General features: G+C 40.1%; 1 protein-coding gene across 1 annotated transcript in view; it reads left to right on the top strand.

Moving 5' to 3' along the window:
* kcnip4a (potassium voltage-gated channel interacting protein 4a) overlaps nucleotides 1-14948 on the top strand; it is a 93762-nt gene that overhangs the window by 16375 nt on the left and 62439 nt on the right. The gene's annotated exons all lie outside the window — the stretch shown is intronic.

Genomic DNA, 14948 nt, shown 5'->3' with positions numbered 1-14948 from the left:
TGGGACTTCCATTAGTTTTGAAAGTATTGGGTCATAAAAAAGAAGTCCTGGCCAAAAACTTTTGACCAGAATGTGGTGCTAGATGAAATGTCATGGGTCCGACAAAGTTTGGCAGAATTCATCCTGAGGGGGAAATGAATGTCTGTAGCAAGTTGTTATTGCCATCCATGCAGTAGCCCCAAATGTCCACCCCATGGTGAGGCTTAAGGAAAAGTCCAGGCATCAGCAAAGTACTGAGGATTTTTCTTCTCAGGATCATGAATGTCAGGACAAAATGTCACAGCAATCCAAACTGTAATGGTTGATGGTCTGATCAACCAAGAGACCGACATTGCCACCCATAGAGCCAAACCTCTTGTTATTTCAACACTTTCATTTTTTGCTTAAAGACAAAAACAACAATTGACCTTTAAGTTATAAACTCGCCTATGAACAAAGTTTCTGTTCAGTGTGGTGTGCTCTTTCTGCATTGCATCTTGTTCAGCCTGGGCATTCCTGTTGTGCAGTGTACAAATGTAATCTCATATAACCAACAGAAACGGCATGTGGAGAAAGGGGGGAAAAAGTGTAATCTGAGCTTTGCTAGAGTAAATAGAGTGCAGTCAGTGGAGCAGAGAGAGGAAAAGCTAAAGGAGTAAATAGAGATGCAGACAAAGCAATATTTGCTTCCTGTATTTTCATTCTTGTCCTTTGTGAAAGGTATCGCTTGATGCCAGGGAAACTATTCTCTGAGGTGACAGTATGACTGGGGAGCCAATCTTTTCTCCGTGCCAACATTAACAGATAAGAAAGTGATACAAAAATAGTGTTTTTAAAGCAAAAATAGATGCTTTTATTATTATTTTATATAACAAAAAACAAAGTATCAATATTAAATAGGAATTTTACTTTAATAGAGCTACAGTGGGGATTTTTTTGATCAGTTTGTTATTGTACAGAAGATTACCCAACTCCTGTAACTTATGTGAATGGATCAAATTAAATCAAGAGATGCAGTCTCAAATAGATTGGCGTGAAGCATAAACAGACACATAAAGTTGGTTCAACTTCTGCAGACACTTAAATAAGCAAGGTCACATAACATTCCTAGATCTTTGTGGTAGCTGCTGTGCTGCACCATCTACATCAGTATACCATTCAAATAAAATTGTCCCTAACTGTCCTAATCTTTGCATTAAACTGCTTATCTTTTCAGGTAAAGATGTGTATAAACTCAGACTAATCTGCCTACTGCAAAATTCAAAGCTTTGGCATAAACATGCCTTCAGGGTCAGTTTAAGAGTTTTGGTTTATGGTCATGTCAAGCTGGAGATATACCTGCTTTTAGCTACGTGTTCATGTGCACGTGATGGCTGCCTCGGCTGCCTGTTTTATGGAATTATGGTTGTGCACGTCCTTAGAAATCATTGCTACATTGCCGCAAGATACTAAACGTGCATGAATAGTAGAATCCGTATAAGGGCAGTATGCAGATGTGACAGGGTCAGGGGCCAGTAGGCATGTCAGCACCAAAAACAATGGTGGAAAGTTTTGAAGACAGGTTAATAGACATTGTTCACAATTCCCCACATCTGTACAATGTGTCATTGCTGCTGCACAATGACGAATATGTTTGACATACTTGATATAGAGGCCTTATATCACATCTAGAAGTTATGTTTATATCCTTAATTCTCTGGTATGCACTCTATGGGAATCTAGCAATGTACATAGGGAAGTATGTAAACATTTCAATTTACGACACAGCCGATTGTCTTGTTCAGTGCTCAGTAAATGCAAATATCTTAACTCCTGTTGTCTGTGTTTTTCAGACATATACTGTACCCTATTATACAACTTGCTTTTGTAATTATTTGTTGAACCAGAGGAAAATTATACTTTAGTTTGCCTATAACCAAACTTAATTTATTCTATTTTTGAATCTAGTTAGTTAAAAGATCTTCTACCCTGTTTTGAAACAAACACAGCAAACAGTTGACCAATTTTATTTACTTTGACATTTAATAACCTAAAGTCCTTGGAAAGAGGGAGTGGTCTTGGAACAAGTTCCATCAAACAAGCATTAAGCTGCTTTCAAATTCAGAATGTATGAATCTGCCTCACTGAGATGATGCAGAAGATGGATGAGCTTGATGTTGCTGCAGTATGTGGTATGATAGAAAATGAATGTCATGCAGAGCCCCTGTATGATTAATTGCATCATGACTGCATGCAAGTGCCCACAGAGGCATGTGTAGTTTTCTTGATAGGCATCACCAATGTTAAATAAATATTACCCCTTGTTTGATCATTGAGATAAGACAGCATGTGGTTCACTGTTTTGTTTGCATGCTGCTATTAAAGAGAAATTTAAAAGACATTTGAATTAGGCTTGAACAGTAGGATATCTAACAGAACCTACTAAGGGCTCTTATCAAACCAAGTGTATTCCTCATTTTTACCACATCACAGCATGTAGTTTTATCCATCTATCTTTGAGATTACATTTCACTTACTATGGAATTTATTATAACTTCTCTTTTTTCAATACAGAACATCCTGCTAGAGGCAACTCTATGGAAAATACATTGTGAAATATTGCATGCATTTATGCATATACTGTATCTGCTATTGAAGTTTTGGCCTTGCAGTAATGATATCAGGATTGGGATAATGTATTATACTAATACCTTATTGTGAAATCTGTAATTGTGTAAGGTAGAATCACAATTCACTCACATTAGCATATCTGTCCACTCTTACCTTGTACCACCTCAGATTGCCCTTTATGAATTTTTATTAGAGTCCTGCTTTAACTTTTCATTAGATTTCTGATTTAGTTTTTCATTTCACTTAGGCTGTCTGATGAGCAATGACTTCATACGTAAAGGGCAATTAGAGAGTACCAGTGTGCGTTAAGTGGCTGCAACTGAAGCAGTGTACTCCACAATGTGCTGATGGAAAGTGCCATCAAAGATGAGGCCCTCTTGGGGAGGCTGATATTGTCTATCATGCAGGGGTAGTGGTGTGGGGTTTCAGTGTGGTACAGTAGGAGGCTAGGTTTCTCTGCCATGTTTCACACTGGTATTGACTGTGTAATCAGACACTCTGTGGTTTTGATAAGGTATTACCATATCTCCTCTAATAGTGGCTGGTAGTCAGTTAAAAGCCAGGTCTCCAGTCATAGTTGGGGGTGTGGTTGTGGTTGAACAAACAAACGCCAGCCCCCAAAACTCCTGGTGTCTATTAGGGTTACATCATTTCCATGCCAGTTAAGCATAAATTGTAGTTACCTGAATGTAACTCCTGTTTTATGAGTCCATGTGCAGCCCTCTAATCAACTGTCACAGAGAGGGGAGGGGGAGGGAAGAGACACAATATTGTTTGAATACAGGGATGACAATGCATATTAATAATAATGTTGACAGTGACACCACATCAGCATGGGTAACCAAGGTGACTTGACTAAGCCAGTGAACACGCTAGCTGCAAATGTTCTGGGTGGAACTCAAGCGCTTGAGTTATTGTTGTGAACATCAATAAGTAGATTACCGTAATTACCAGAAATGCAACAAAATTATATTTATAATAATCATCACGCATTACTGCACTACACATTGCCAATCACCATTTCTCTAACATTTTTTCAACGCTTTTCAGACAAAAACAACAGTCAGTACTAAAACCTCACACTTTTCTCATTTCAGGGTATTATTGTGCTATATAGCTCTGAGAAAAGTGTCAATTTTGAGCCACTTCTTGTGTGCACAAGTGTACTGCAAATGTAAACAGCTAAGACTCTTAATTCTAAGGAGAGACGCATGGAATTAAAACGAATCAAGGAAGATTGTCCTAACATCTCACCTTGAGAAAGCCACGGGTGAGTGTAATTAGCCTCCCTTGTGGTAAATTCATCCTTGTAGCTGCAGGACACTGGAGGTTGAATGTGAAAGGCTTTAAATCTGTCCCTTTGTTCTGTTTCTGTTAGTTGTTCTGTGCCCCTCTTTACCTTTTTGTCATTGTGTCTCGTAGAGGCTGTATCTCATATAGTACCCGTTGCTAGTCTTTGCAAGTGATGGCGCCAGGCTAAATGATAGTACCTCCAGGTTCATGTTTAATGGAGGACCCCATTACACATGAAAAATGGGCCTTCTTCGGTAATGGCTGGATAAATCCAGGGCCTGGAGCAACCACGGTGAAAATGCTCTAAAGACGGAAGACCCAGAGGTGTTGATTTCTCCCATAAAGATGCTACAAGATATTTTGTGATGAGGTTACATGAAAACATGTTTGCAGGTATTGGCACACTGAGGAATACGTTGACAGCATGTTGCTTTCCTCAAAGAAACACAGCGACAAAATGCTTGAAATTCCAATTAGCTTGAAACAGATGGGCTTATTATAGACTGATCATGGTTTCAGTGTGTTAAATGAAAGGACAGCATTGGCATGTTGAATGATGTTTTTTAGAAGGTTATGCTGATGAAGTGGTGTGCTTGGCCAAGTCGAGGTGTTAATTCTCTCTGGATCATGGAGAGTAAATGAAGCTAGCAGAAAAGGAACTATTGATTTTTGTTCTTTGTGTTCAAATGGGGGAAATCTACCTTAGTTTGTCCAATTTCACTGCCAAAATGTCCTGGTTAGACATTTGAGAGTATACATTTACATTCCCACAGTTGCCAATTATGCCTTAACTAATTTGCTCCTTTCAAACAAGAAAAAATGAAATATTTAGAAACATATGAAGCTAAACTACACTGGCTGAGTCACATCTGAAATACTACGCTCCAAAGCATCAGCAGCCTGCTACGCTAAAAACACCCTAATCAAAAGGGGCCTCATTATTGATCGTCAGTGTTGCGGTACCCAGTAGTACACACAAGAAAAAACACTCACTCATCAGCGAGCCAGTTCACACAAACAGAAGAGGAAGCACTCGACACGTCACAAGGATATCACATTTCCTGTCAGGCTCTCTCCCTGCCCCACACTGAGTTCTGAGCCCCAGCCCTTCAAGTGACAACCAGACAAATTGGTCTTGAAGAAGCCCAGAGGCAATCAGAGCACACCATTCGCCCACAATTACTTGTCCTTTAAGGAAACGATCAATGTGCTCAGTGGATCTGACCGTTGCAAGCTGAGACATGCCAAACTAGACTCTGGTTGGATGGGGGAAATCTCTGGAATAACGAGAAAGAGAGGTTCAAAAGATAAACAGTCAGTGCCAGTTTGAAATCTCCTCAGGCTAACCTGTGGGATTTCTTTAACTAAAAACTCCTTGATGAGTGTGCAAAAATTAATGATAATAAAAAAAGAAACCTTTATCACATGTATTATTTAAATTTGGGCTGTTAGACAATTAAAGCACATCATCAGTGTAGTTTCAGTCCCATAATGAGCGCAAGAGTGAAGGAATATTACTCTCCTCACCATGCAGTCAACTCACGTGCTGCTGCTCTGATTGCCTACCACTGTTTTATGACCCCCGCATGGGTATAACCTATGCTAATACTGATTGCCCCCACTTTGCAAGTCTGATCGGTCGACCATAGTGATATAATGGGCTATCAAAATAAGTGTGGAGCAGGGCACCGGATGTTGATTTATATTTATGTTCCTTTGTGTAAACCTAAAGCTCATGCGTGCTTGTTGACTCTGTTGGATTTTTATGGTATGAAATGGCTTTTATAATGGCCTTATATGCACATGTCTGCATGTCATTTCCTCCCAGAGCTGTCAACTATCTTTTTTTCTTCTTCTTTAAGCCGTGGCAGGTGGTCACTGCAGTGGCTTCTGAGTGCTTTTCACTGGGGTTGTGTGTGGGTTCATGTCACTTTGCAAAAAAAGAAAAAAAAACCCTGTTCATTTCAAGAGGACTTGTGCATGTGTGGGCTGTCACAATGAATCTCCCTGCCATCACCAGCATAGAATATGATTGGTTTTTATATACAGATGCCTTCTATTGCATGTAGTTCAAGGGCTTTTTAAAAGACAAATACTGATTTTATTTGATTATAACTGAGAAATTAACGCATCCAATCAGGTAACATCACTAATTAAATCCTGCCAATACCGTCACAATTAGGCTGTCAAGATTCCTCACTCAGCAGCTGATTTAGGTTTATTTTGTTAGATAAATGTATGAGATTATTGAAAGTGAATGCACTGATTTCTTATTCATGACCTCAGCTTGACTCCACTCATCTACCAGAGCCTAACACAACAGCTACGCATACACACAGGCCTCATGTTAACTATCAAGATAGTTGTGTTCTCATTATTATTTCATCATTCGTCCATCCTTTTGTCTCACTGTAGTTTTGTACAAACAAACAGAGAAAGAAAAAAACATGCAGAAACTTGGCCTTCAACTTATTTTCTTCATGCCCACACAGTCTATATCTTCAGCTATGAATCCCAGATGAATTGTAGTCACCTCAGGATTTGACAGGGTTTAAAATTCAATTTCTCACTTCTGGCAAACGATAGAATGTGAATAATTGATGCGTAAGCCATGAGGGCAAGAATAAAGGGGAGCACGTTCCAAAGTGAGCTTAAAGGTTTACAATTCCAAAGGCGATAAAGGAGATCCTGGTGTAAAGGATCCTTTCAGAAGTGGGTATTTGGTTTAAATCCTTACTTATTGTGAAATAGGTTTTCTCCCTGTTGAAACTCAATGTAATTTTGTGAAATTAAAACACGTCATCTTTTTTACCACCATGTCAAAACTGCTCGCCACACAGAATTCACAAATCACCTGTTTAGTCCACACATGTTCTCAAAGAAATCGGCCAATTTCTGTGGCTGTGCTATGAAGATGGGAAATGAAATTCATCGATTGGCCATTGACCCCAAGCCCAGATACAGAGCAGCTCTATGACGCCACAGCTTGACCATGAAATGGGATTTTTTATGATGCTTGCTGTGCGTGCACTGTTGGATGCAGACTTTAACCCTTTCTGCAGTGTTGCAGCAGTCAGGTGATAGAGAAATGGTTGTAACGCTAAAAATAAGAGTGACTGTGATGCTTTATTGATATCAGGACAACTTTAGTACAACATCACTGCAATCAGTTGGGATTCAGGGCTTTTGCGCAAGGACATTTTGCAGACAGCTGTCATAACATAGACCTTTTGAACCCCTGCTTACGGCTGCAAAACGCTAGAAGAACATTATTAAACTTGTGAAAATTCAAATTGCAGTTGAACGACTGTCAAACTGTGCTACAAGCAAATGTCTGTACTCACTATGAGTAGACGTGTGTGCCCCCCCCCCCCCCCCCCCTTCCTGACACACTGCATTGCAGTTTTAACTATGAAATAGAACAAGGTAGTCTGTCTTAGCTGGATACCTCTGTGCTCATGTACAGCAAAGGCATAAAATCTGTTTCTTTAATTTTACCAAGGCAAAATTGAAATCATTCATACTGGAAATGAGTGGAGGAAAAAAGAACTAGGGAGTTATTTTATTAGAGTTTTTAATCAAAAATGAAAATTATTATTATTTACCTCCCTAATTAAGATTGTCCTGTTATTTTATTTTTTGAACTCCTTAATTCAATCAATATAATGACCAAAAGCAATTCCTGCTATTCTGAACTGCAGTACCTGAACTCTGGCCAGTCATTCTCCCTCCAGTTATTCGTAAAGATCAAGGAAGATAATGGTCTATGAGCTCAGGCCATTGCAGAGGCTTACAGACTGATGTGTGTCCTCCACCAGAGCTGAATGACACGGTGCAGCACTCCCTCACTGCATTAAAAGATCTCCATTCCACCATTTTTCTCTGAGCACATATTATACAAATCTAAGCTCAGGGTAGAAAACTCACCTTGAGTTGATGTGTGTGTGTGGGTGTGTATACGGGTGTCCCTTGACATCACTGTGTGTGAATTTGTGTGGTTGCGCACCACCATGGGAATTTTCCTCTAACTTTCCTGTTGCCTCAGAATCAACATATCAACAGCGCTCACTTGTGCCGCCATGACAGATGCATGCTAAACAGCGCTCGCTACAATTTGAGGTGACCCTACAGTGCGTGTTACTATAATTGACTCCCGCAAACAGCATAATCAAAATGACTTGCATAATTGCAAAGATGAAAGCTGGTCGCTAGCGTTGCGTTCTGATTTTAAAACTGAAACCGTGAAAATATCGAGCCAAGTATTGTCAGCCCACAATGCTCTGGTGCTTCTGGTGCCTGGCTGGGAAAATGAATCCCTCCCTAAGGTGACTGGGGAAATGCTGTATTCGTCATGTACAATTTGTGGGTGGAAGCAGAGAAAGAGTGTAGTGAATCTAAGGCAGAGTGCAGCTCAGAAAGCCTTGCTTGTGTGTATGGTATGTGTGGGCGGGTGTGTTCGTATGTGTGTTGCATTAATTTGATTGGCAGCACGTACAGTAGGTAGACCACACGACTCAGAAGCTGCACCAGCCTGAAATGCATCAGTGATGGGAGAGTTTGGCACAACACCAAGAAAACAGTGTACTCGCACAATTTGGCAAGCCTTGTCATTGTAATAATTGCCTTCACCGCGTCCTCCTTTGCATTTACATATGGATTATCAATGAGCCATGACTGCATCACTTAAAGACAAGCTGAACTCATAACAGGCCATTAAGAACCACAGCTGCCAGAAACAATATGGCAACGCTGTCGTTCGTCTGACTCGTGCAAATGATTTCTATACCATTAACCCACCTTTCCCAGGAGGGAGCTCCGTGTTTATGTTCAACTTACATCAAACTGAAAGGACGGACTTCACTGTCAGAGCTCAGTATTTACAGTGCGATGCATAATTCAGACATTTCTACTAGTCATGTAATTGTTATAAGCAGGAACCCAGCCTAGATCTGTTAGGTACACCATAGAAGACTTGGTTCTAGAGGTGTCTTTATTAGGGTTAAAACGTTGGTCACTGTACCGTGGTGTGAAAGTGAATTTAGAAAGAATGAGAAAAAGAAGATGAGAGAAACTGTGTGTACAGTAGCAGTTACACAGCAGGGGATTGATGTGTGAATAATACATAGATTTGTGCCCTCAGTTATGCATGACTCACATTGTATGGCATGCTCACATAGGTGGTTTACCTGCTGTATCATCTTACACACCACAGTGAGTTTGATGGTGTTGTAACTAAATCAAGCATCGGCAGCCTTGTTCTAAGCTAATTGCATTTCGATTCTTTTGTAGTTACAAGTTCAAGACAAAGCGCTTAATTGCTTAAGATGTATACACCATAGAGTCACGGTAACCTGCATTTCATCCCTCTAACATCCAGTTTTAAATTTGTATTTCCTCCAGATGTTAGATTGGGAAATTATCACATTCCACCACATGTCACAGTGTGTCATGTGTATTCTCTATTAGCCTGTTCCATCTCTTCATCAATAGTGCAGTATATGATGCTGATACTGAGGAAAATATTGAAAGATGTGTCGAATGGCTGCACCCTAACATCAATTTGAAATATTTACGATGTATTTTGCATCATTATATACACATTTCCCAAAAATTGCAGCGTTGAACTTTGTTTTTTGGTTTTTTTTAAACTCTGACATCTCCACCAAAAAGTAAAACAGTTCAGTTCAGTGGATTTGAAAAACGTATAGCTGCACAGCTTGAGTTTGTAATGAGTAACCCCCCTCAGCAGGTCAATGGAGTGAAACCGGTGGTGAAACTACATCTCAAAGTGATCATATATTTTTTTTTTTTCTTTCTCCCAGTGCTTCACAAATTGGTTAACCCCATAATTGGTTTCAGTAAAGACCTCAGGGGCTGCAAGATAATTGACCTGCTGGATAAAAGTAATAGAAAAAACAACCAACAATCTGCTGCACAAAATTCTATTCAGAAATAATATTTGCTTTATAATCATGAAATGCTACCTAGACTTACCTCTTTAGTTCCCTAAAAACAAGTACAATTGAAGAGGAAGCATTAGTCTTTGGGTGAATGGCAATGAAAGCAGCTTTGGTTAGACATTGCTTTGCTCAAAAAGGTTAGAAAACACTGATATAAGCTGTTCTTGTTCTGCACATTATTTCTCACTCCCTGTCCACCTCCAGATATTTATAATACATTGGGTAGAGAAGCAATCCTTTGTCTCAGCACGTTAAGAGATACCAACAGCATTAATCACAGCGATGTTCCCCCACTGTCGGTGTAAAATGTGCGCAACTGAAATAGCTCGACAGGATTTGTACTGTAGCATCCACTTGGAAGACAATCTGTAGCCAGCGGTGTTCACCCTTTGTTCCTGTTCCTTGTTGTCATTGCACTAATGTGCTTACTATGCAATGACAACAGAACATAAAGGCATTACAACTAATAAGAGAACATTTTAAGGGTGCAGTATTTCAGCGTGCATAATATACTGAAGTCGTTGGCCCTTATTTTGAAAACGATTTGCCTGTGTGAGCTGAACGTTTTTTGTGATGCTCTTAGTAAGACAGTGATGTAGATTGCACACATTGACTAGCTTCTAGTTTCAGATAAAAGATTCAGGCAACCACTACCAATCCACAACCCCTCTCAATGCAAACAAACTTAAATAATTTAGTGAGACATAAAGCAAAGAGACACTCTAGTATCTCCCCTCAGTCTGCTAAGATAAATGACCAAAAGCTCTTGGCTCCAGTTCAGCGTTTAAATTGGATAGTAAACACTGCCTTTTTAATCATTTGCCTGCCTCCTGTATCAGATTAGACTCATAATAACAAAGTAAATCAACTGTTTCCAGTATACGTCATCATCACTTTTTCTCAGGTCCTGAAAGTCAACTGAATGCAGGCATAGTGATGAAATTCATGCTGCAACTTCCCAGCACTGACACGTAATCTGGCCTTGATGTGGGAAACCTAAGAGACGAGGTGATACTTGGGTGTTACCGAAGCCTCTAGCACAGTTGGCGTTTGATTATGGGTTGCAGGTCTGTGTGAGAAGATGACATTCAACATGTCTTGCCATTTGCCCAGGAAAAGGGTTTCCCCCTCCACTCTCTGGTTTATTAATAGAGAGCTCATGTATGTCGGACAGGGCCTGAGCTTCGCCACAGTTTTAGCATCATTATCACGGTTAGTGTTTCACCTGTCACTGTTTGTTATGGGCTGTCATCAGAGCTGGCCGTACAGATTTGAGATTAAATCGTGGCCCCAGGCGGTTGATGAATGTGTATTTCATGGTACTGTTATAACCCCGGCACAGGCAAGGGCTGTTCAAGGTTGTCTATCATATGAAAGTACCAGTGTGCTTGTACAGTAGGGACGGACACTCACGCAGCGGCGGCTCATAACCTGCTTTATGAGTACTCTGATTTACCATTTTTTCATGTCAGGTTATCACATATAAAATTTAGTTGGCCATGAGCGAGATTGTAACTCACTCCACCTTCAAAGGTGTTGAAAGGGGATGCAGGTGTTGCACTCGAATGCATCACACTGCACTGCATTTTCCATAATGCATGTACTATAAGCCTCCCAGGGCTAAATACAATACAAGTAAGATAAATTTGTGCTACAACTTAAACTATAATCAAGAATGTTGAATAATCAGTTTTAATCTACGAAAAGTGAAAACATTCCTATCACCTCTGATCAAATTGCCTTTAGAGCCTAAGTGTCTTCACATTGCTTGTATTCTCTGAACAATAGTCTTAAATCCAATATTAGAATTTCCGCTCTAAATCAGCCACGCTAATGGAGCACTCAAGATTATTATAGTTTCTGTTTTAATCAAATCATGAAGGGCTGAGCTTCAGAAACACAGTCCTATGTTTTACACCATGCAACCAATATCAACTTTTTATTAGGGCCTCCCAGTCTGCTAAATGCCAATGTCAAACCGCATGTTCGCAGTTTGTAGCCGACTTGACGAACCTCCTGGAGAGTCACAGCAAAATAATTAAACCATCTTCAAATGTAAATTCAGTGGAGCGCACTTTTGATTTGCTTCTGTACTTGGGTCATGTTGTGCTGAAATAGTGAGCAAATCAGTGGTGGCTTGCCATTATGAATGATAACCAAAACTACAAAAATAAGACACAAGGTAAAACATTGTAGTATCTAAGGAATGCCATGAGGGATTTTTTTCAAAACTTGACATAGAAGTCCACAAGGACTCAAGGATGAACTAATTAGAATTTAGTGGTTAGGGTTAGGGCTAATTATGACAAAGTTTAATAATCTAATAATACAATTAAAATAAACAGTATAATTCTAAATATATAATAAAATAAAGTGATGACATGTTATATCCAAACTTTTCTGGCCAGTATTCAACCCCATAACTGAGGAACAGAAGGGAAGATAGTTTGCAAATAGCAATATTTCAGTGACATTAATCTTGGCTGCCCACATTGAGACTATGCAGATTGTATAGATCTTCTGTGCTGCTGGGTTGAAGATTTATATGAAGATTTATGTGGAGGGTCCACATTTTAGAATGTTTAGCATCTTTGTAGCAACATCCATATCTGAGGCATCGTCTGCTCTCACAGCTACAACTCTGTATTCTATCAGAATCAGCTTTATTGGCCAAGCATGTAAACACACAAGTAAAATACACTTAATACATTTTACTGTATTCCTTCAAAGTCTAAACTAATATTATACGAATCTGGACAGACATGGACGTAAACTGTAACTTGATTGATTGGTGGAGGCAAACAGCTGTGAGATGGTACTTGCATATTTGTATAGTTCCAAGAGTCAAGTCAATGCTACTCAAGCAGAAAGACCTACAGTACCAGTTAGATTTTCCATTTTTTCTGATCTAACTGTGTTTGTTTGTTTTTTTGTTGGCCAGTGGAGCAGAAGTACAATAAAAACCTCATTAAAACGGATGTGCTCACTCTCGTGCATGACATTACTTTCTGGATCAAATCCTCCTCCTCTCAGCTGGACAACAACTGTGCATGTTTAATAATATGTTTAAGAGCTCAGTAGAATTCTCACGCAGAGGACTAAACTACTCTCTTGATATCTCAAGTGTAGCACAGCTGGGTAAGATCGTGTGTTGAATGATAATGTACAATATACAATATTGACAAAATGAAGTGGATTGAGGAGTAATGTTTATTGCTGCTGGGGTTTAGGACTTCTCCGATTCAAAGGAGCATTAAATTATGTTTTCATCTTGCATCTGGATTGCTTTTTTAGTGATATTTGTGACCACCAAATAACTGTGGCACTCATAACCGTGAACGTAGCACGGAAGGTTTTATTAAGTTCATCAAATCTCAGCATGAGTTTCATAGTTTTTTATTTGGAGATGAATTGAGTGCGAGGAGTTATGATTCAGAGTGAACACTGCTCATTACACAGCTGTAATGCAATACCCAATGTGTTAAGAAGTGATGAAGGGGGGTTTGGTGAGGGAAAACAAAACCAGAAACTTTATATCCTTGCGAGTATCTCTGCAGATTTGTTGCTGCCCTGTGAGAATTTTGATCCTGATGTTGTTTTCTTTGCTTGACCACATACATTTTACACTTGATAGAGCAGAAAAGCACCACTCTTGCAGCTGTACTGTAATCTGTAGTCGTCAGTTTGGGCACTTTTTCACTGTCTTTATGGCTTGGTGAGCACTGATCTGTAACAGCGGGCTTGGTGTCACCTAGACAACAGCTACATGTCAGGGTGTAAAAGAATGTGACACAGGCCGGGCCTACAGGGTGCACAATGGCAGCAGGTGGGGCCGCGCTAATGACAGATCGACTCGAGCGGGTGCCGTCGAGACTCGCGCCCCGACTGTTACTGCTTGGCCGGTGTCCATGTTGGACAGCGCCATTTAACCACTGGTGCAGGATGTGAGATGGTCTCTTATCTGCAGTAAAGAGTTACCAACTGTTCCTCTGTAATACTGAATTTGCTGGATGTGCTTCACGGTGCTGCAGGACAACTTGATTTAAATTATGAGTCTGGCCGGCTCCTCCGCTTTTATTATGGCTTAAGGAAAGTTATGTACTTGGGTGCGTCACACAAACATAATTCTAAGTTATACGCCTCTTATAGTCAGCAACAGATCACAGTGAGATGGAAGGGGAAAAAAGAGTTATGTGTATTGATGTAAACACACATACATTAATACAGACAAGTAGTATTTGTAAGCATATCATAAAAAAAGCAATGTCTTATAAACCATGGTACACATCAAAGCCTCAGACAACTGAGCATGCCAAGGCTTTCTCAATATTTATTCTAGATAAACTCCCCTAAACCACTGTGCTCCCTTCCCTTTTTACAATGTGGACAAGACTTTTGTAAGCCAAGATATAGTGCTAAATAAATAGTGGATTCACTGGGGTTTAATAAACATGAACGTGGCTGAGTTCCCCTGCTTGGCCCTGCTGTGGAAATTAGACTTTTGTTTTTGTGCCACCATTTGAAGGGAAATAACCTTTCACTGGGCTGTATTTGTGGGTGATTGATGGCAGGTGGATGCACCACAAGGACCAAAAGCCGACCGCCTGCTGATTCAGACCATCTGGGCAGGTAGTGTAGCCCGTTGTCACTGCAGCGACATATTCTAGTTAAACCAGTCTCAGGATTATAGTAGATTCTCTCTTGAAGATGGAGATACACTAGATAGTGATGATGGTAATAGCTCTTATGATTGCGCAGCAAAAGTGAAGAAAATGCTGACAGTGCATAAGCTGACGTTTACTGTTGCATCATGATCGCTGTTGCCGTTGTCGACCAGCTATCCTTCATATATGTCATTAACCGCACTCCACAGCTTGCATTTCTAAACTCTCTCACACATCATCCCCTTCTGTTGTGTTGTGGCTTTGAAAATATGCCTCATGACAACCTCTGTGCCCACTGTGTTTCTGATGTCCTCTAAAGACCCAGAGACAGCAGGTTGCAGATTCTTCTCCAAAATGAGCATCTGGATGCTGGGCATACCTTTGCCAACTGCTGCTTAAATACTCTTGTTTTGGGCAGTTTTGTGAGTCTCGAAAACTGCTT

The sequence above is a fragment of the Scomber scombrus genome, chromosome 23 (genome assembly GCF_963691925.1).
Source record: "Scomber scombrus chromosome 23, fScoSco1.1, whole genome shotgun sequence".
Classification (NCBI taxonomy): domain Eukaryota; kingdom Metazoa; phylum Chordata; class Actinopteri; order Scombriformes; family Scombridae; genus Scomber; species Scomber scombrus.
This window is presented reverse-complemented; position numbering and strand designations above follow the sequence as displayed.